The 22,983-nt window shown below is 35.9% G+C and overlaps 1 protein-coding gene across 5 annotated transcripts in view; it reads right to left on the bottom strand.

Annotated features, from left to right (window-relative positions):
• The window catches only part of LOC137011295 (zinc finger E-box-binding homeobox 1-like), a 41,908-nt gene that overhangs the window by 16,097 nt on the left and 2,828 nt on the right, over positions 1–22,983 (bottom strand). The window contains exon 1 of one of the 5 annotated variants that reach the window (XM_067374028.1): positions 3,141–3,630. The exons of 3 other annotated variants lie outside the window; for them this stretch is intronic. The gene's annotated coding sequence lies outside the window, so the exon portion shown is untranslated. Of the gene's footprint in view, positions 1–612; positions 1,284–3,140; positions 3,631–22,983 lie in introns of those variants that run through there. One more of the 5 variants, XM_067374029.1, reaches the window with a different exon arrangement.

The following is a 22,983-nucleotide window of genomic DNA, read 5'->3' as shown; positions in this document are numbered from 1 at the left end:
GTGATTTACATCAGCTGGCTTTTATACATTTATAAATACACTTGAATGGATTGGCAGCCGCAGAATCACGGCATTATAATTTTCCCAAATGGGAATTGGGGTGTGCAGTATTTTGGGTGAAGAGCGCCTGAGAAAACGAAGGCCTGAAAGCTGTTAGGAGGACGACATATTTTTATTTAGTCTGCAAGAGACACGAGATTGCAGCTTTTTCTCGTTTTTAAAGTTCAGTCGCATAACCTATTTAATATTTTATATATTCATCAAGAACCATATGACTGAGCATCTGTGGGCGAAGCGAAATCGAGAGCGAACGCTTTCACATCGTGAAACTGGACATTGTTTCTCATGCTTTGATGAACTTTAACTAGTAAATATGACATTTAATCATCAATTCATTTTTGCAATCACTCACTATAAAATTAAGATTTTTATAAGCATTATTTTTTGTTTCCCATAAACAGCAGTAAAGTGTTTTTGTGATGCATCTGTGCTAATTAAATCTCCGAATTACACATGAAATATTGGTATCGTGGCACATAAATATTTTCCTCAATGTCAAATACAAATGTAAAGAACTTGATTAATGCATATAAAATACTTGTTGGCACTCACGTAAAGAGTTGAACTTTCAAGTACACTCGAGTGTAAAAATACCAGTGGCGTTAAAACAGCGCAGGACTGTGTTGTGGTCGATCTTTCATCATTCTGTGTGAGTTTATTAGTGTCTCTAATCAGTTGGTACTGCAGAGCAGGAAGCTAGAGTTTCAATTCGACTGTAATGGAACAAACAATGCAGTGCTGACGCATGCAGTGTGTGTGTGTGTGTGTGTGTGTGTGTGTGAAGACCCACTGCTGCTAACGCATGAGTAATACACCTCTGCTCAACGTATATGTCAAACACGTGCTGTTCCCACCGGTTCACTGCGGAAGCATGCAAACACACACACACACTGCATATATTGATCAGGGTCTTTCCAGTTATGACTGTGCAATACAGGGGCGATCAAACCCAGCAGCTTTCATTTCATATGGAAACACATGTTTGTATGCGTGTTATCGATCCATCTACAGCAGCAGTCAGAGGTTTGGACACAATGACGGAATTTGTTTGCCATGACCTTAAAAACATGTTGATCTCAATGATATATTGCATGTGTGTGTGTGTGAGAGAGTGTGTATGAGGTTGCACTAAATTCACCCCATTTTTTGATGCGTTTGGAATGAAGTGTACTTCCTGAATACTGCACTGAGTATGTTCACTACTATCTACTATTTTTCTATTTAACAAACATTTGGTCTGATCAAAAAATGGGTCAAAAAAGAGCTTTATATATATTTAATGTATACTTTATTATATATTATAATTATATACTATAGTTATATATATATTTAATGTACTATATATATATATATATATATATATATATAAAAATGTATATTAGTCTTGTCAAATTGATTAATAACAATTAATCATATTTAACCAAAGTTTGTAAATATTCATCTATATAGGTAAATATATACACACACAAACATATTTACAAACTTATGTTAAATGCGATTAATCACAATTAACATGAAAGTTTGTAAATATACATGTCTATACATAAGTGTGTGTATACACACACACACACACACAAACTTTAGTTAAATGTGATTATTCACGATTAATAAATTTGACAGCACTAATATATTTTTTTATTATATTTGTGTGTGTGTGTGTAACATGTACTAATATATATAGTTTTGTAGATCTCTGTTCGTCTTCACTCGTGTTTCAGACATCCCATGATGCACCTGACGAATGAGTGATCAGAGCTGGAATCTGAACAATGAAGAAGCTCAAATAGACGAGTTTTCATTTGTGTCGTGTTTTCTACATCACTCCCATCTGTGATATTTTAGAATTTTCAAAAACACTTTACTATTATTTGAAGTTGTGAATATTATTAATATCAAAGAATAAATGGATGAATCTTATCTAGTGATCAATGTCATGCTTTTGCCCTGAGAATGTTTTTGTTAGTTTCAGAACTATTTATGCATTTTTTGTTCGGCTGAGTATTTCCATGCATTAATGTGTTTTAAATGAATATGTCATCATAAGCGGTGGCGCAGGGGTTTCCCTGTCAGCGCAGCAGGGGTTGTGAGCGCGGCAGAACCGGGCCTGCTCCGCATTACAGAGTAATTTGCTGGAGTGACAGCGGCTGCATCCATCAGGACGGCTCACATTATCTGTCTGATTCAAACACATTCCTCACCGTGTGTGTGTGTGTGTGAATCACTGAACCGCTTCTCAGATGATGGTTTAATGGCAGACGTCATGGAAAATATGCATATTTGTTATCGGTGACAGTTGAATTGTCACATAATAAAAAAATATTGAAATTTTTAAATGATAGTAAGTTTTTATTTCTCTTTGCCAATTAAAGTTTTGCTCTTTTAATGCTTTTTTTGGTCCCAATCATTCCTTTGCATGTGTTTTCTTCTCTCATCTTATTTTAGTAATTTTATTTTAGTAATAATGAACTGCTGCATTTCTATCTGATCCATGTTCTGAAGATATTTACTGCCTTTACAAAACATCCACTTATATTTTACGTGCTCAGCTGGAAAATAAAAACTGAAGTAGATATTCTTATCTGAGTGAGTTTCTAGTTTATCTCAGGAAACAGTTCAGTATGCAAATCCAAACCAACTTCACACCTTTACTTTTCCTTTTTAAAAGCATGTGGTTACATTGAGGTGAAAACATCAGACGGGAATTAGAAACGAGCAGCAGTAGGAGTATCGGTGTCGTTTGATGCTGGATGGAGGCGTTTCAAAACTTTCGTTTCTTGCCAACACAAAATCCACACTATTTCACTCTACTCTCATTTATTTACTCACCCAAAACAGCCGTTGAATGACAAAACATGAATTATGAGCTTGAGAGTGTGAGGCGAAGGACACAAGAAGGAAGCAGTGTGTTCAAAAAGGAGATTGTGTCATTTTAACCCGTGCAACTTACTAGAACAAGCTGCTAGTTTAAAAGGTCAAGTTGCAAATATTATGATGAGCAACAAGAGCTTCGCCACACAGAAAATAGCAAAAGTCACAGCAGACACAATCTGCATTAAAAGCCAAACCACATTTGCTTTTACCTTCGGTGAGGTCACGTGCGCCGCGATCCGTGATTAGTATCCTTTCAGAAAAAAATATCCAACAATTCGAACGTCTCGGAGAAGTTCAACAACACGCAGTGAATTGTCTGACTCGGCTATTTTCACATTATGACAATGAGTCACAGACACACCACATCACAGCTTCAACGCCTCCCACGGCTCTCATACTATAGAAACGTCATCCGCACAATCCACGGCACAGCCTCCGCTTGTCCCAGAAGCCGGGGTCACATGTGCCAAAACACACCGTACTTATCATTTGTTGCTGTTTGCATCATCGAACGCCCCTGTATGAGTGTCTTGTAAGTCATGGGGAAGGTCAGTCATTTCACGTACGCTCTGATAAGGTCTGATAACAGCCTGCTTCCTCAGCTGAACGCAGGTGCCCGACAAGCATCACCTTCTTTCAGTGTGTGTCAGGCGCAGGACGTGTGGGGCGAGAGAGCTTATGTCTCCTTCACACTCTGCTTACTGTACTGACACGGTTTCAGATGTTTCTCCTGAAACTCATTGAGAGAAATAAAAATAGACACAAATGGCTCAAGGGTTGTGAACATGCAGACAATTTACAGGACTTGAATATTCAGTTGGACATGAGAATGTATTTTGAATTATTTCATTTTATATATATATATATATATATATATATATACACACACACATATATGGTACAACGGGGCTAGAGGCTTTTCATTACTCCCAGAGTGTAAGAGTGCAGAAAAAAAATTATGGAGCAACAGATTTTGTGTGAAAATAAATCATAAAAGTGGTTTGTTTTGTTTAGAGATCTTATAAATGTATGAGGTGGCGAGGGCCTTTTACCCCACAGACACAGTATTGATACAAATACTTCAGCTAAAATTATGTTTTTAATGATGTCTAACTTAATACTTGATCAAATCACTTTAGCAAAGTTTGGACTATTTTTTTTTTTTTTTGATAAATAAAAGAAAAGTCATCCAGCTGTTTATTATCATGTTAATTATTGTCTTTTGCCCTGACAGCGGGGGCGCTGTTTACCCCAAACACCATACTTTTACATGTTCTTCCGTAACTGAAAAACTGTTGCTTTAATTACCTTGAAAATCATTGACAAGAGCTTTGTCTCAAAATATAGTCAATTATTTCAGCAATTCTCATTTGCTACATAAATCTACGACATTTTTAAAAACATCAAATATTTACGGAGCCACGCACATTACATGCAGGAAAAAAAGTAAATCGTGCGCATGATTTCTATTTCGTTTCCTTGATCTCCTAAATCGTGCGCATGATTTCTATTTCGTATCCTTGATTTCCTAAATCGTGCGCATGATTTCTATTTCGTTTCCTTGATTTCCTAAATCGTGCGCATGATTTCTATTTCGTATCCTTGATTTCCTAAATCGTGCGCATGATTTCTATTTTGTTTCCTTGATTTCCTAAATCGTGCGCATGATTTCTATTTCGTATCCTTGATTTCCTAAATCGTGCGCATGATTTCTATTTCGTATCCTTGATTTCCTCAATCGTGCGCATGATTTCTATTTCGTATCCTTGATTTCCTAAATCGTGCGCATGATTTCTATTTCGTATCCTTGATTTCCTAAATCGTGCGCATGATTTCTATTTCGTATCCTTGATTTCCTAAATCGTGCGCATGATTTCTATTTCGTTTCCTTGATTTCTTAAATCGTGCGCATGATTTCTATTTCGTATCCTTGATTTCCTAAATCGTGCGCATGATTTCTATTTCGTATCCTTGATTTCCTAAATCATGCGGACAATTTACTATTTTGATTCCTCAATTTGCTAAATCGTGCCCATGATTTTTATTTCGTTTCCTCGATTTTTTTTTATTGTGCACATTATTTCTATTTCATTTCCTCAATTTGTTAAATCGTGCACATGATTTACTATTTTGTTTCCTTGATTTATAAACTGTGTGTATGATTTAGCAAAACGAGGGAATGAATTAGTAAATTCGTTCCCTTGATCTGCTGTCCGCGATCACGTCAAAGATCGGCCAAATTTCCACGTTCATTTCGTTTTGGAAAGTGCTGCAGCAGTGCTTGTGCCATCTAGTGGTTTAGTTTTGAGATCTCTGACGTTTAATGGCAGACTTTGACATCTTGGCAAAGCGAAACTTTTTTGGACATTATTGAGATCTCTCCTGAGACATGGGTGAGATTGCTGGGGTCTTTTCATTAGGACAAAAAGCTGATAACCACATTTGTTTTCCATTTAATTTTTGTTTTAAAGAAACAATTGAGATATTAAAAAGATGTGTTTCTTGTGACAGAGATATTGGGAGTGTGTGAAGCTTCATCAGATGAGTTCCAAACCCGTAAGAACAATGAATCACTCATGACATCTCTTCATCTCCAGCACAGCAGTAGATTAATGGAGAGCCAATGAATGTCATGTGTGTCTGTCAGAAGAGATCTCAACAGTGTCTCAAACGAGGCTCTTGTTTGCCCAGAAACCAATGTTTCAGATCAAGCCGTTCCTGAATGATGTTTCTGTTTCTCTTTCTTCGAAATCAGTTTTTTCTGTCTTCTGGGATTTTAGGAGAAACATCTGAAATCAAACTGATACTTCAGTAAAAGATAACAGATAACCCCATGAAAGAGCAATACATCTGTACTCTAGGAACAGTGAAGTGATGTTCGTCTGTGCATTTGTGTTAAGAAGAAATCTGCAAATGTGCTCTACTTAAACAGACACACACACACACACACACAGCGCTGTTTCTCAAGTGTTTTTCTTTCGCCTCATCAATAATTACAGACGCTTCATGCTCAGTTTGTTGTCTTTTAAAGCCACACAAACAAATACCCAGTCATCAAATCTGTCAGTTTTGTAAATGTTAATGTGATTCATCAGATCAAGTGTCTAACATGATTTCTTCTCTTCACAAACATCACAGTTCTTCCTCACGTCTGAAGTGTCAGTGTGTTTAAATCAGGTGATTTCTAGTGTCTGTAATCACATTAACTAGCAACACCAGCCACAAACTAACCACAAACAAACAAACAAACAAACAAACACAAACCAGAGTTTTCTAGTGTTTTAACAGTTAAATCTTTTTGTTTGTGCATCTTTCTTTGACACTTTTTGATATTTTAGCAGTTAAAATGCAAGTTAATTACTAAAACTAAACAGCAGTCAAAACCCAAAAAATATTTTTTTATTTTTAAAGTGTGCAGTTAAACAGTTTTAAACAGTTAAATCTCAACTAATGTATTGTTTGTTAAGTATTTTTGATATTTTGTATTGACATTGAATGAAAAACAAAAACAAAAACCCCACCAATATATTTTTCAAAATATCCACTGGAACAGCTTGAGGGTGACTAAATGATGACGCAATATTCATTTTATTCTACTTGGACATTTTCTGGTGTGTAAATGCACATTTTCATTAGTTATGCATGATCACATGAGGCCTTCGATTACAGTAAAGTGCAGTAAAACACCTCTGTGTTTGCTGTCCCTGGTTTAGTGAACTGAAGAAGTGCCCTAAACATACAGAAGCGAAGTAAGAGACTTTTTATCCGATCCTTTTCCACACAGAAAGCCTGATTCTGGATCTGCTGCCGTGTCGCTCAACTCGACACAGTGACTTGATGACTGCAAGTACTGAACTGAGAATGCGAAACACTCTCCATCAGGGTTGGCCCCGCTGAATCACATATTTCAGGGTTTCCAGTAAATGCCACGGGAAGAAACACCTTCAGCTCTGACCAGACCCGGCGAGCGCAGAGAACGACAGACTGCAAAGGTGTGATTTAGCACACCAAAAAACATCAACAACCAAAACCTGAAAACATGCAGTAAAGAAAGTGTTTGCATGAAGATGAGAGGAGTAGGATGTTAGTATGACACGAGCGTGTGTGAGTGAAAATGACAAGGGAGAGACTTTCGACCCCTGACTCAGATGGTGCGAGATATTCAAACGACAGAAGCGGAAATTCCCTGCGCTGAAATCTGGCCAGAGGCACGATGACAAAGAGTTTTTCGCAGCACGCCGCTGTGCTGTATGACAGCATGCCGTATTGAGCAGATCTCGGCTTCTTTTTCTGCTGTAGAGATCATTCAAACCAGGAGCGTGAAATGGCTCGAAATAAACTGGTTAGAACTGACCTAACTTGGCTTGTTGGGGCTGTGGGTGAAAAAGGAAATGATATCAGTAGATTTTATCATTAAAAACAACATCATACAGCAGTTTTTGTATGGTGTGTGCACATACAGGGAGAATAAATATTTAAGGAATGAAAGTGTATTTTGTATTATTTCATTAATAAATACTTTTATCTCCCTTCATGTCACTTCTCTGACTGATTAAAGTCGGCATGTAAAACTCGAATCTATTTTGTAAATATTTAACGATTCATCCATGCACGTTTCATTTTTGATCTTATAATCCACTGCATTCAGATCTGCCTTCACTTTTTAATGCAGACAGAAAATATCTGTCACTATTTCCACTTCAAGCCACCAAAACAAACCCAGCTGACAAAAATTTGTTCTAAGAATGTTTTGCAAACGTCATGTTATCATTAGTTCTAAATGTTCTCTGAATGTTTAACAGTTTTACATTTACTAAAACTGTTTTTTCTTGGTTATGCGAACGTTAAGTGAACATTCCATTTTATCATTCATTAAACATTATGGAAACGTTTTAGAGTGTTCCAAGAACATTCAAATGTAACAAGTGTAACATTTAAAAAAACATACACTCTAAAAAATGCTGGGTTAAATGTTTGACCCAACCTGCTGGTCAGTTTTATTTAACTCAACTATAGCTTAAAAATGACTGTATGTCTGACTTAAAACGAACCCAAAATATTTTAGAAAATAAAAATCACACATAATTACTAGAGGCATAAATGTTATAATAAATGTTTATTGTTTAATTATTATTCATTAAACTTATTCATAAATGTTCATTTATCAAACATTAATAAATGTTAATTTCCAACATACTTTGGGTTCATTTTAATCAAGAAATAGTGATTTTAAACAATAGTTGAGTTAAATAAAACTACCCAACAGCAAATGCTGGGTTAAAACATCCCATTCGCTGGATTAAAACAACCCATTTGCTGGGTTAAAAGATCCAATTAGCTGGGTTAAAACATCCCATTCGCTGGGTTAAAACAACCCATTCGCTGGGTTAAAACATCCCATTCGCTGGGTTAAAACATCCCATTCGCTGAATTAAAACAACCCATTTGCTGGGTTAAAAGATCCAATTAGCTGAGTTAAAACATCCCATTTGCTGGGTTAAAACAACCCATTCGCTGGGTTAAAAGATCCAATTAGCTGGGTTAAAACATCCCATTTGCTGGGTTAAAACAACCCATTCGCTGGGTTAAAACAACCCATTCGCTGGGTTAAAACATCCCATTCGCTGGGTTAAAACATCCCATTCGCTGGGTTAAAACAACCCATTTGCTGGGTTAAAAGATCCAATTAGCTGGGTTAAAACATCCCATTTGCTGGGTTAAAACAACCCATTTGCTGGGTTAAAAGATCCAATTAGCTGGGTTAAAACATCCCATTTGCTGGGTTAAAACAACCCATTTGCTGGGTTAAAAGATCCAATTAGCTGGGTTAAAACATCCCATTCGCTGGGTTAAAACAACTTATTTGCTGGGTTAAAAGATCCAATTAGCTGGGTTAAAACATCCCATTTGCTGGGTTAAAACAACCCATTCGCTGGGTTAAAACAACCCATTTTCTGGGTTAAAAGATCCAATTAGCTGGGTTAAAACATCCCATTTGCTGGGTTAAAACAACCCATTCGCTGGGTTAAAAGATCCAATTAGCTGGGTTAAAACATCCCATTTGCTGGGTTAAAACAACCCATTCGCTGGGTTAAAACAACTTATTTGCTGGGTTAAAAGATCCAATTAGCTGGGTTAAAACATCCCATTTGCTGGGTTAAAACAACCCATTCGCTGGGTTAAAACAACCCATTTTCTGGGTTAAAAGATCCAATTAGCTGGGTTAAAACAACCCATTCGCTGGATTAAAACAACCCATTCGCTGGGTTAAAAGATCCAATTAGCTGGGTTAAAACAACCCATTCGCTGGATTAAAACAACCCATTTGCTGGGTTAAAAGATCCAATTAGCTGGGTTAAAACAACCCATTCGCTGGATTAAAACAACCCATTTGCTGGGTTAAAAGATCCAATTAGCTGGGTTAAAACAACCCATTCGCTGGATTAAAACAACCCATTTGCTGGGTTAAAAGATCCAATTAGCTGGGTTAAAACAACCCATTCGCTGGATTAAAACAACCCATTTGCTGGGTTAAAAGATCCAATTAGCTGGGTTAAAACAACCCATTCGCTGGATTAAAACAACCCATTTGCTGGGTTAAAAGATCCAATTAGCTGGGTTAAAACATCCCATTCGCTGGATTAAAACAACCCATTTGCTGGGTTAAAAGATCCAATTAGCTGGGTTAAAACATCCCATTCGCTGGATTAAAACAACCCATTTGCTGGGTTAAAACAACCCATTAGCTGGGTTAAAACATCCCATTTGCTGGGTTAAAACAACCCATTTGCTGGGTTAAAAGATCCAATTAGCTGGGTTAAAAACAACCCATTCGCTGGATTAAAACAACCCATTTGCTGGGTTAAAAGATCCAATTAGCTGGGTTAAAACATCCCATTCGCTGGGTTAAAACAACCCATTCGCTGGGTTAAAACATCCCATTCGCTGGGTTAAAACATCCCATTCGCTGGATTAAAACAACCCATTTGCTGGGTTAAAAGATCCAATTAGCTGAGTTAAAACATCCCATTTGCTGGGTTAAAACAACCCATTCGCTGGGTTAAAAGATCCAATTAGCTGGGTTAAAACATCCCATTTGCTGGGTTAAAACAACCCATTCGCTGGGTTAAAACAACCCATTCGCTGGGTTAAAACATCCCATTCGCTGGGTTAAAACATCCCATTCGCTGGGTTAAAACAACCCATTTGCTGGGTTAAAAGATCCAATTAGCTGGGTTAAAACATCCCATTTGCTGGGTTAAAACAACCCATTCGCTGGGTTAAAAGATCCAATTAGCTGGGTTAAAACATCCCATTTGCTGGGTTAAAACAACCCATTCGCTGGGTTAAAACAACCCATTTTCTGGGTTAAAAGATCCAATTAGCTGAGTTAAAACAACTTATTTGCTGGGTTAAAAGATCCAATTAGCTGGGTTAAAACATCCCATTTGCTGGGTTAAAACAACCCATTTTCTCGGTTAAAAGATCCAATTAGCTGGGTTAAAACAACCCATTCGCTGGGTTTGTCCATTTTTAACCCAACTTGGGTTGTTTTTAACCCAGCATTTTTTAGAGTGTAAGATGAATGTTCAACTGAAACGTTTCAGGAAAAAAAACGAACGCTCATACTCTCTATGAACGATGTAAAAATAATGTTTTTGTGCTAACGTTTGGAGAACATTTTTAAAGACCAGACCGAACATTCTATTAACGTAAGAGGAAGAACATTTGTTCATAACTTTGAGAACGTCCCTGTTAGCTAGGAAAATACAAGCAAACAAAATGAAGATGTTTATTTTTTGTCCTGGTGGCTCAAAGTCAAGAATGTGTCGTCACAGTTCTGACAGAAAAACTTTGAGCTCTGTAGATAAACTGAAGATACATTATGAGGTAAAAATAGTAAGAAGACACAATTTAAGACAGATGTTTTCTTCAGTAAGCGCTCGTGTCTTTGAGTTTGATTTGATTAGCTCACGTCATTTAATGACCTCCGTGCGGATCATTCTATCGCTCTCGGACTGTAATTTAAACCATGTATTTTATGCTGCAATTAATAAAATGCTGACGAGCCAACTGTTTTATTGAGTTGCCAAAGGCAGTTTTTTACTTTCATTTGGCATTTCTGTGGTTTTGCATCTACATATACATGTATAGAAAATATCATGCCTCTCTCGTCTCAGGTTTTAAATATAAAGCATCAGTATTTAAGTTTCCCACAAACTCTCAATATGTAAAAAATGCGTTCAGTGTGTGAATGTAGGTCGCTCGACTTCACTTGATGAGTCAATTATTGCCATGCATAGCTCAGGTCATTAGTCATGAGGAAATGTTCATATTGAGATCTCTGGCTTTTGATTTGCAGACAAACGTTCGAGAAACATCCGAGAAGCAGGAGAAAGCATTTAATTTCATTGCAGTCTAAGAGAAACAATAGAGATTTCAAAGTCAATTTTGTTTTCAAATGTTCATTTCGTAGACCGGAGACAATCTGAACCGCGATCGTGCACAGTGTATCTGTGTGTACTCTATGCGCTTGTTTTACATGTGTGTGTGTGTGTGCAGCTGCGTTGCATGTGTGTGTGTCTCTGGTTAGCGCTGCAGTCCAGGAATGTCGCAGCGAGTCTATGATCGCAAATACACACCACATTCTGAATCAAACCAATCCCTCGTCATTACTGTCTTGTCTCAAATCTCTCACACCACACTATAAATACCTTTGCTTCCCCCCCAAATTTGTTTTCCTCGTCTTTTTTTCCAATCTCCCGACGCAAGAAAATGTTTGCAACATCTTCCAGGCTTTCTGATGTGGCTCTTTATTTTGTACTTTTGCTCAGACCGCACAATAGCGGTGGGTGAATATTAAAACATTCTCAGGGCCCGGCGCGAGAGGGAAAAAGCGGGTTTTGAAGTTTTAATGGCGGGGCGGGGGCTAAATAAAGCTCTTTGAGCGCAATAATGTGAAGGTCGGTTTGCTGCACATCAGTTGCAACATTCGCTGAGAAATTAGTGTTGGGGTTTCACAAATATGCCTGCTATCCGTGGCGAGAGCTTTTACAAACTCAAAAGGCATTTCTACCTCAAGTCATTACAGGATCTGCAGTTGTGCAGCTTGTGTAGTTTAATGCCAGGGTTCTCGACCTCGGAGCTCAAACCACTCGCTCCGTGAAGAACGTCAAGCGTGTTTGATCTTTGCAGGGCAGGTTCTCTCATGTTCTCTCATGTTCAGCATAACTCAGGACTGAGCGCCACCTTGTGGAAATATTTGGAACTGCAAGAGAGCAGATCAGATTCTAGAGCACACAAACATCAGAGCTGAAAACAAGCAAAACATTTAAATTTAAGAATCCTTAAAAAGTATCACGGTTTCCACAAAAATATGAAACTGCTTTCAACATTGATGATAATCATAAATGTTTCTTGAGCATCAAGTCATCATGTTAGGATGATTTCTGACACTGAAAACAGCAGATCCTTTAAGTCCTGTAAGCTGTGAGGTGGATCCTCTATGGATCGGACTTGTTTGTTCAGCACATCCCACAGATGCTCGATTGGATCTGGGGAATTTGGAGGCCAAGTCAACACCTCAAACTCGTTGTTGTGCTCCTCAAACCAATCCTGAACCATTTTTGAGCATTATCCTGCTGAAAGAGGCCACAGACACCAGGGAATACCGTTTCCATGATGGTCTGAACAATGCTTAGGTAGGTGGTACGTGTCAAAGTCACATTCAAGGTTTCCCAGCAGAACATTGCCCAAAGCATCACACTGCCTCCGCCGGCTCGCCTTCTTCCCACAGTGCATCCTGGTGCCATGTGATCCCCAGGTAAGAGACGCACACGCACCCGGCCAGGCCACCTTCTTCCATCGCTCCGTGGTCCAGTTCTGATGCTCTCGTGTCACTTTTGGCTCTTTCAGTGGTGGTCTGCAGCTCCATACGCAACAAACTGATGCATTCTGACACCTTTCTATCAGAACCAGCATTAACTTCTGGAGCAGTTTGAGCTACAGGAGCTCGTCTGTTTTGGATCGGACCACACATGCATCAATGAGCCTCGGCCGCCCATGACCCTGATTCACCACTGTTCCTTCCTTGGAGCACTTTTGATAGATTCTGACCACTGCAGACCGGGAAGTTTGACCTGCAGTTTTGGAGATGCTCTGACCCAGTCGTCTAGCCAGCACAATTTGGTCCTTGTCAAACTCGCTTAAATCCTTACGCTTGCCCAGTTTTCCTGCTTCTAACATCAACTTTGAGGACAAAATGTTCACTTTCTGCCTAATATATCCACCCACGAACAGGTGCAGTGATGAAGAGATGATCAGTGTTATTCTCTTCATCCATCATATATATATATATACTCCATCCATGTCAGCCACAAAGTAGCTATTTGTAATAAACACAGAAGTCTAGATAGACTGTGTAAGTAATTGCGTCTGTGTGTGTGTGTGTGTGTATCACAGTCCACATTCATTTGATTTGATTTAATTTGCATGTGAATGTGAATCTAAAGTAAAGTCTTAAAAACACTAATTAAAGTCACTGAAAGTGCAAAGACGGCAAAAATCCCTAAAGGAACTAAGTGTGTGTGTGTGTGTGTGTGATTGCTGATTCTGTCGCCAAAAAAAAAAAAAAAAAAAAGAGAAAGAAAAGTGGAAAAAGAACTAAATAAAATGAAATTGAGTGGGTTGGAAAAATGGGAAGTTTAAAAAGGCAAACGGGGTTTTTAAGAGAATCTTTGATGTGTATCACTGGAGGACTGTGTGTGTGTGTGTGTGTGTGTGTGTTACTGTAAGTCGAAGCAGAAGGGCTCGTGGGCCGTGTGTGTGTTTGATGTGTGTGTGATGTGGTTTCGGGGGGAAGGGAGCTGTGTGTGGCGTCAGTGGGACCCAAACGGAGCTCAGGAGTCTCCTTCCCTCCGATCACGCGCGTGTGTGTGTGTGTCGATCGGGTACATGGACAATCACACCTCAGTCATGCATTACTGCTCATTTACAGTGAATCACTGCCAAATTTCTTCATCATTATCCATATATTTCCTCTCTGGTTGTTGCTCTGCCATCTATCCAAGCTATGGAATAAAAAATAAATAAATAAAAAGGGTAATAGTGATTTTTTTGACTCTTTTTCTCACAATTGCAGGATTACATCTGACAAATCTGATTATTTTTCACATCATAATTCTGAGAACTTTTTCTCGCAATTCTGACCTTTTCCTCAAAACGTCAGAATTATGAGATATAAACTCTGTGAGATCAAAAGTTAGATTTTTTTTCTTACTCCGTGGCGGAAACAAGCTTCCATAGCCATCAACCACAGACATTTATGTGTTTTAGGAAGGCCCAGTTTTGTCTCTCTGGTTTGGCAGCTATTAAAAACATGTTTTTCGATCCTCTCTGGAATCACAAAATCACAATTGTTTCTCCTGTGAGAGACAATCTTAAGATCTTAATATGAACTGAAATATTTATCATCAAATGATCTTCTCATTTCTAGTTTTCCTATCAGAAACAACATTGGCACTCTTTCAAGTTTGTGTCCGAAGATCCGTGAATCTGTCAGAAGTGTGTTTGATGTTTGTTGTAATCGGATTCAGCGCTGGCTTCCTTTCTCACGACCCGACTTCCTCCCGTCAGATCCCTGGACTTATCAAATCTGACCATCCTATTATCACATCATCTACACTCAGTGCTGACCGCAGCGCTGCAGATATTCATCACACGTACAGGAAAAAATTGCAACACAGATGACCTGATCTGCTCTTCTAATGACGATGCATTGGCTTGTTTTGCTGTGTCACTAAAGCCCTGACTCGCTCAGATAAACCTGACACGTGTGAGCTGGACTTAGAGTTATAGATAGCAATTCTCATGTTTACATCGTTACAAAATGTAAATATATTAACGCGACTGTGAGACACGAACCCAGCTAACAAAAACATGTACTGAGAGTGTTTTTTGAACGTTCTTATTAAGTTACGAAAACTCATTTCTGATTGTTCTCTGAACATTCAAAGTGTCCAGTTTTTTTAAAAATGTTTTAAAAAAATGTTTTTCTAACGTTAAGAAAACATTCCATTGTATCATTCTGCAAACATTGTGGGAACGTTACTTTTGAATGTTCTCTGAATGTTCTGAAACGAGAAGTAATATTTAAAAGTTATTAGATGAACATCCAACTGAAACATTTCAGAAATAAACCGTTATCCTAATTCCTAACTAACTTTTTCAGTGATCTCACAATCTTCTGAGACACTTTTACTGTCACAATATCTAAAAATATAAAATCAAACACATTTTTTAATACAATTTCCTGCAGAAATAGTGATTTTTACTGCATTATAATAGTGATATACTGTAAACTTATATTATAACATACTCATAAAATTTGATTATACTCCTATAAGTGATATATATTGTTAAAATTAATTTTGCCAGTGATCTCACAATGAAACACGCACAAGTTCTGAGACACTTTTACTGTCCCAATATCTAAAATTTAAAAATAGAATGGATTTTTAATAAAAAAAATTCCAGCAAAAATAACTATATTATGACATATGCAGTAATCCAGCATTAAAATTACTTATATTTTGGTCCTAATTAATTTCGTCAGAGATGTCACAATAAAATGCGTACATTTTCTAAGACACTTTTACTGTCCTAATCTCTAAAATTTAAAAATAGAACAAATTTTTTATTTAAAAAATACAGTAAAAATAACTATATTGTGACATATACAGTTATACAGTGTTAAAATTACTTATATTTTGGTCCTAATTAATATCGCACAAACATCATCTGAGACACTTTTACTGTCCCATAATCTAAAATTTAAGAATAAAATGCATTTTTAATAAAAGTCTTCAGCAGAAATAACTTTATTGTGATATATACTGTTATACTGCGTTAAAAATACTTATATTTTGGTCCTAATTAATTTTTTCAGTGATCTCACAATCTTCTGAGACAATTTTACTGTCCCAATATCTAAAAATATAAAATAGAACCATTTTTTTAATACAATTTCCAGCAGAAATAGTGATTTATACTCTATTATAATAGAGATATACTGTAAACTTATATTATATATAAACACATATAATTTGATGATACTCCTATAAGTGATATATACTGTTAAAATTATTTATATTTTATTAATTTTGCCAGTGATCTCACAATGAAACACGCACAAGTTCTGAGACACTTTTACTGTCCCAATATCTAAAATTTAAAAATAGACTGGATTTTTAATAAAAAAAATTCCAGCAAAAATAACTATATTGTGACATGCAGGTATCCAGCATTAAAATTACTTACATTTTGGTCTTAATTAATTTTTGTCAGAGATGTCACAATAAAATGCGCACATTTTCTATATAGAGATTGGGACAGTAAAAGTTTCTTAGAAAATGTGCACATTTTATTGTGACATCTCTGATGAAATTAATTAGGACCAAAATATAAGTATAGTTATTTTTACTGGATTTTTTTAAATTAAAAATTTGTTCTATTTTTAAATTTTAGAGATTGGGACAGTACATATAAAAATAGAACAAATTTTTAATTTAAAAAATCCAGTAAAAATAACTATATTGTGATATATACCATGTTAAAATTACTTATATTTTGGTCCTAATTAATATCGCACAAACATCATCTGAGACACTTTTACTGTCCCATAATCTAAAATTTAAGAATAAAATGCATTTTTAATAAAAGTGTTCAGCAGAAATAACTTTATTGTGATATATACACTGTTATACTGCGTTAAAATTACTTATATTTTGGTTCTAATTAATTTCTTCATCGATCTCACAAATAAAGTGTGCACATTTCTTTTGCTAAAGTTTTGTGAACATTATTAAAGACCAGATAACTTGAACAAACATTCGGTTAATGTCAATGGAAGAACGTTTGTTCATAACTTTGAGAGAACCTTGCCAGAACATTCCCTGATAACTGGTGAAGATATTAAGATATTACAAACAAAAACATGATGATTTTCTGTAAAGCTGCTTTGAAATGTGGATTTTTTAATGTGATGTATAAATAAAACTGACTTGAGATTTACAGGTGGATTTCACAAATATAACTGACTTCATAAAGTGTGTGTGTGTGTGTGTTTGTGTGTGAGTGTGTGTGTTGGTTTGTACATGTTGACTGCAGGTACAGTGTGAGGGAGTTTAGGGAGTGTTTCTTGCTCCTTCGCTCTCAATGCTCAAGGTCTTTACGAGCGTGAACCTCTTAATTCATGATCCTGATCTTATTGTGATTGATTCATTAATGCATGTTTTTCTGAAGAGAAGAAAAAAGTCGTACAACTAAAATTAAACTGGCATCTATATGTTTTCATGTATAAAGTACAGCAGGACGACCTATTAAATGATCTTCCCTTTATTAAATTAGTATCACAGTATCTGACCAGGATGTGGCTGAAAATCAAATTATGAAGACAAAAATAACATGCACTGATGAATCATTCACCGGAACATGAATTAAGAGAGTAAATAAAGTTTTGATCTCATGAACTAAAGGTTTATTTCCAATAACAGGCACGAGAGAACGAGTGGAATATGATGTTTCGCTCATTGTATGTTTTACAACAAGAACAAGTCAATCCAGGACAAAACCAAAAGAGAGAAGGTCTGCCATTTTGTACGACCACTCCATGTGTGTGTGTGTGTGTAAATTGAGCGTAGCAGCTCACTACCACAAGATGCAAACAGACAAACAGACTCGCTCAGCAAAGATACACAGTTTACAGCCCCGTCCGTCCATCACGACACATTACACACAAACACAACTCTTTACGGGTGTGTGTGTTTGTGTATTTACCACACTGGCGAACTGTGTGTGTGTGTGTGTGTGTGTGAATGTTTAAAGTGCTCAGTCCTGCATAGGTGTGCGTGTTTAGACCTACTCTGAAGAGCGAACATGAATATCAGCAAACGCATCCGAGGTTTGAGTGGCATTATGAGCCAATCCCAGATAACATTCTGGAAAGGTTCTCTTAAAGTTATGAACAAACGCACAGGAAAATGTTATTGCTCAGATGTTGCTCTTTCAAACCTCAGGAGACTCAAAGGAGCTTTAATGCAAGAATAAACTTCATCTCAGATGTTTCTCTTAAAATTCCTCCAAAGAAATAGAACTGGAAAGAATTCTTGTCCTAAAGAGATCAAATGTGTGATTTTTCTGTCTCAAAACTACCAAATGCAAATGCCAAAGCGATTTAATGCTGCAGGACATTTTATGTGTGTCTGTTTTTTATAAGATGCTGGACTTAATGCGACCAAAGCTCAACATGTGAGTCACACGAGCGGCCACACACAGACGTGACCCGGGGAAACACACATGAACCGCAGCCTCTCACACACACGCTTACACTCGCTATCAGGAATATGAGAGCTTCACATGAGAATCTGTCGTCCAGCTCTAATCTGCTAAATAAAGACATTAAGATATTATGACAATTAACATCATGATTTTCTGTTAGGTTACTTTGAAACAATAAACTATACAAATAAATCTGACAAACAGTAAATATTTTACCATAATCTGATTTTTTGCTTTCAGATAAAATAAAATGTGAGATGATTATTACTTGCATATTTTTTTTTATAAAATATATAAACCATTAGTTTAAAATAGGACACATTTAATATATATATATATATATATATATATATATATATATATATATATATATATATATATATATATATATATATACTGTGTTATAATAGTGATATACTGTATATTAATATACTCATTTAATTATATTATTCTCTTATTATAAGTGATATATACTGTGTTAAAATTACTTTTTTTAATGGTTTAGTTGTAATTAATTTTGTCAGTGATCTCAAAATGAAACAAGCACAAGTTCTAAAATAATTTTACTGTCTCAATATCAAAAATTTAAAAATAGAATTTTTTTTTTAATTTAAAAAAATCCAGTAAAAATAACTATATTGTGATATATACAGTTAAAATTACTTATATTTTGGTCCTAATTATTATCTCACAAACATCATCTGAGACACTTTTACTGTCCCAATATCTAAAATTTAAAAATAGAATGGATTTTTAATAAAAAAAAAAAATCCAGTAAAAATAACTATACTTATATTTTGGTCCTAATTAATTTTTTCAGAGATGTCACAATAAAATGTGCACATTTTCTAAGACACTTTTACTGTGCTAATCTCTAAAATTTTAAAATAGAACAAAATTATAATTTAAAAAATCCAGTAAAAATAACTATATTGTGATATATACCGCGTTAAAACTACTTATATTTTGGTCCTAATTAATATCTCACAAACATCATCTGAGACACTTTTACTGTCCCAATATCTAAAATTTAAAAATAAACTGCATTTTTAATAAAAGTATCCAGCAGAAATAACTTTATTGTGATATATACTGTTATACTGCGTTAAAATTACTTATATTTTGGTCCTAATTAATGTTTATTTATACTAATTCCTAATTAATTTTTTCAGTGATCTCACAATCTTCTGAGACACTTTTACTGTCCATATATATAAAAAAAATTAAAATAGAATTTTTTTTAATACAATTTCCAGCAGAAACAGTGATTTTTACTGTGTTATAATAGTGATATACTGTAAACTTATATTATATATACTCATATAATTTGATTATACTCCTATAACTGATATATACTGTTAAAATTAATTATATTTTAGTCGTAATTAATTTCGCCAGTGATCTCATAATGAAACACGCACAAGTTCTGAGACACTTTTACTGTCCCAATATCTAAAATTTAAAAATAGAATGGATTTTTAATAAAAAAAATTCCAGCAAAAATAACTATACTTATATTTTGGTCCTAATTAATTTCGACAGAGATGTCACAATAAAATGCGCACATTTTCTAAGACACTTTTACTGTGCTAATCTCTAAAATTTAAAAATAGAACAAATTTTTTATTTAAAAAAATCAATTTTATCTATATTGTGATATATACCGTGTTAAAACTACTTGTATTTTGGTCCTAATTAATATCGCACAAACATCATCTGAGACACTTTTACTGTCCCATAATCTAAAATTTAAAAATAAACTGCATTTTTAATAAAAGTCTTCAGCAGAAATAACTTTATTGTGATATATACACTGTTATACTGCGTTAAAATTTTGGTTCTAATTAATTTCTTCAGCGATCTTGCAAATAAAATGCGCACACTCTAAAATTTAAAAATAGAAAAAAAAATTTAATACAATCTCCAGCAGAAACAGTGATTTATACTGCATTATAAGTGTGATGTACTGTATACTTATATTATAACATACTCATATAATTTGATTATACTCCTATTATAGGTGATATATATTGTGTTAAAATGATTTATGTTTTAGTCGGAATTAATTTGATCTCACAATGAAATATGCACAAGTTCTGAGACACTTTTACTGTCCCAATATCTAAAATATATAAAAATAGAATGCATTTTTAATATCTAAAATGTAATAATAGAATGCATTTTGGTCCTAATGAATTTCTCACAAAGAAACAGGCACATCATCTGAGACACTTTTACTGTCCCGATCTCTGGTCCTTTATTTTATTTCTCCTCTTTCTCTCTCCCGCTGCGTCTGACGCCTCAGCTCTCTCGTTTGGGGAGCGCCACTAATAAACCTTGGAGCCTGGACTCCTCGCTGTCTCGCTCTCGCTCGCCCTGTCTCTCTCTCTCCACTCAAATCTCTCTGATTTCTTGCCCAGTTCTCTTCTGTTGTCCAAAATGACAAGCGACTTTTTCTTAGTCTCTCTCTCTCTCTCTCTCTCTGTCTGTCGTTTTCTCGCATTCTGCCCACTGTGACAAGACTGTGCCAGAGAAACACACACACACACACACACACACACACACACACACACACACACACACACACACACACACACTCGACAGCAGACACACAGCTGGACCCCAGCTGCCTACAAAGGCTGGGGTTTGGAAATCAATGAAGGCGAATGAAGAAAAAGGGAAAAGAGTTTAAATAAATTGGCACTTGAAAAAAGAAAACGCAAAGAGGCAATCGAGAGAGAGAAAGAAAACGTGCGGGAGTGAACACAGAGAGACAATAGGCAAGGAAATGAACTGTAAGTGCAAAATTGAAGGCCGTAATCGCAGATAACAAAGATGCGATGTTTCAGATCAAATGACATCTCGCGTTTAGATGTCCGTACTGTGAAATCTGATATCATCCAAACACAAACTTGGCTCTAGTTGTGACAAACGAAACGAGAGCGAGCGATGGAACCCACGTCACAGTATCCGTACAGGATTCCTCCGTAGATTCCTCGTCGGACTGAACAACATCTGCACTTCTGATGCTTGTTTTATGTAGCCGGTCAGATGAAAGCGTTCGGCAAGACACAAAACTAAATGTTTTTATCTGTGTGTTTTAGGACGGATGCAATCTATCCCACTGTCCCCCATCAGCCAGGAATTCCATTACACACACAAACACACACACACACACACACACACACACACACACACTGATAACAGTAGGTCTCGCTTACATAATTAATCTGAATCTGCAGTTTAACACTTAAAAGTGGAGAAAAGTGCAGTTGAGCCATGAAACAAGCTACGAAAGCGCCACGTTCCAGAGATGTGTTTGTTACAATTGTGTGTTTTCTCTCACCACAATCATCTGTTCTACATATGCACACACACACACACTTTTATTAAAGAACAAGGAGGAGAGAGATAATGTAAGGCTGTTATCTACAGTGTTTTGCACATCATTGTTCATTATTTTCCAACATTTTTTGACAGTGCGAGTGTTTCATACCAAAGTGAACCCAAGACGTATTTGGACACACTTCAAACTTGTGAATTTCATTGCATTAGATGTAAGAAATAAAAGCACGTCATTTATTTTTAAAGAAAGATGCACAAACACACTTGACAAAACCTGACCTGCTATATCAACAGATGAAGAGCTGAAGATGAAGGCAGTCAGTTTTGTGTTTGTTTGCAGTTACACTCTTAAAAATCGGTTCTTTATTTGCATTGATGAAACCACTAAAGGCTTTTTATAGTGGGAAAAAAAAAGTTAGATTTTTAAAAAGCTCTTCACAATGAGAAATAAATGGTTCTTTTAAGAACTGATCCCTGAAATATGGAAGCTTGTTTCTGCCACTAAATATAAAAATAAAAAAAGGTAATTGTGACTTTTTCTCACAAGTGACTTTTTCTCTCAAAGTCAAAATTGTGTAATATAAAAGTCAGCATTGTGTGTTAAAATTCAGATTGTGAGATATAAACTTGCAATTCTGACTTTATAACTCGCAATTCTGACATTATCTCGCAATTCCGACTTTAAAACTGACAATTCTGACTTTAAAACCCGCAATTCCGACTTTATAACTCGCAATTCTGACATTATCTCGCAATTCCGACTTTAAAACTGACAATTCTGACTTTAAAACCCGCAATTCCGACTTTATAACTCACAATTCCAAATTTATATCTTGCAATTCTGACTTTACAACTCACAAATCCGACTTTATAACTCGCAATTCCGACTTTATAACTCACAAATCCGACTTTATAACTCACAATTCCAAATTTATATCTCGCAATTCCTACTTTATATCTCGCAATTCCTGCTTTATATCTCGCAATTCCTACTTTATATCTCGCAATTCCGACTTTATATCTCACAATTCCTACTTTATATCTCACAATTCTGACTTTACAACTCACAAATCCGACTTTATAACTCACAATTCCAAATTTATATCTCGCAATTCCTACTTTATATCTCGCAATTCCTACTTTATATCTCGCAATTCCTACTTTATATCTCGCAATTCCTGCTTTATATCTCGCAATTCCTACTTTATATCTCGCAATTCCTACTTTATATCTTGCAATTCCTGCTTTATATCTCGCAATTCCTACTTTATATCTCACAATTCTGACTTTATAACTCACAATTCCAACTTTATATCTCACAATTCCCGCTTTATAACTTGCAATTCCGACTTTATATCTCGCAATTCCGAC

This window comes from Chanodichthys erythropterus, chromosome 21 (genome assembly GCF_024489055.1).
Source record: "Chanodichthys erythropterus isolate Z2021 chromosome 21, ASM2448905v1, whole genome shotgun sequence".
NCBI classification, from domain to species: Eukaryota; Metazoa; Chordata; class Actinopteri; order Cypriniformes; family Xenocyprididae; genus Chanodichthys; species Chanodichthys erythropterus.
Note: the sequence above shows the minus strand (reverse complement) of the source record. Positions and strands in the feature narration are given on the sequence as shown.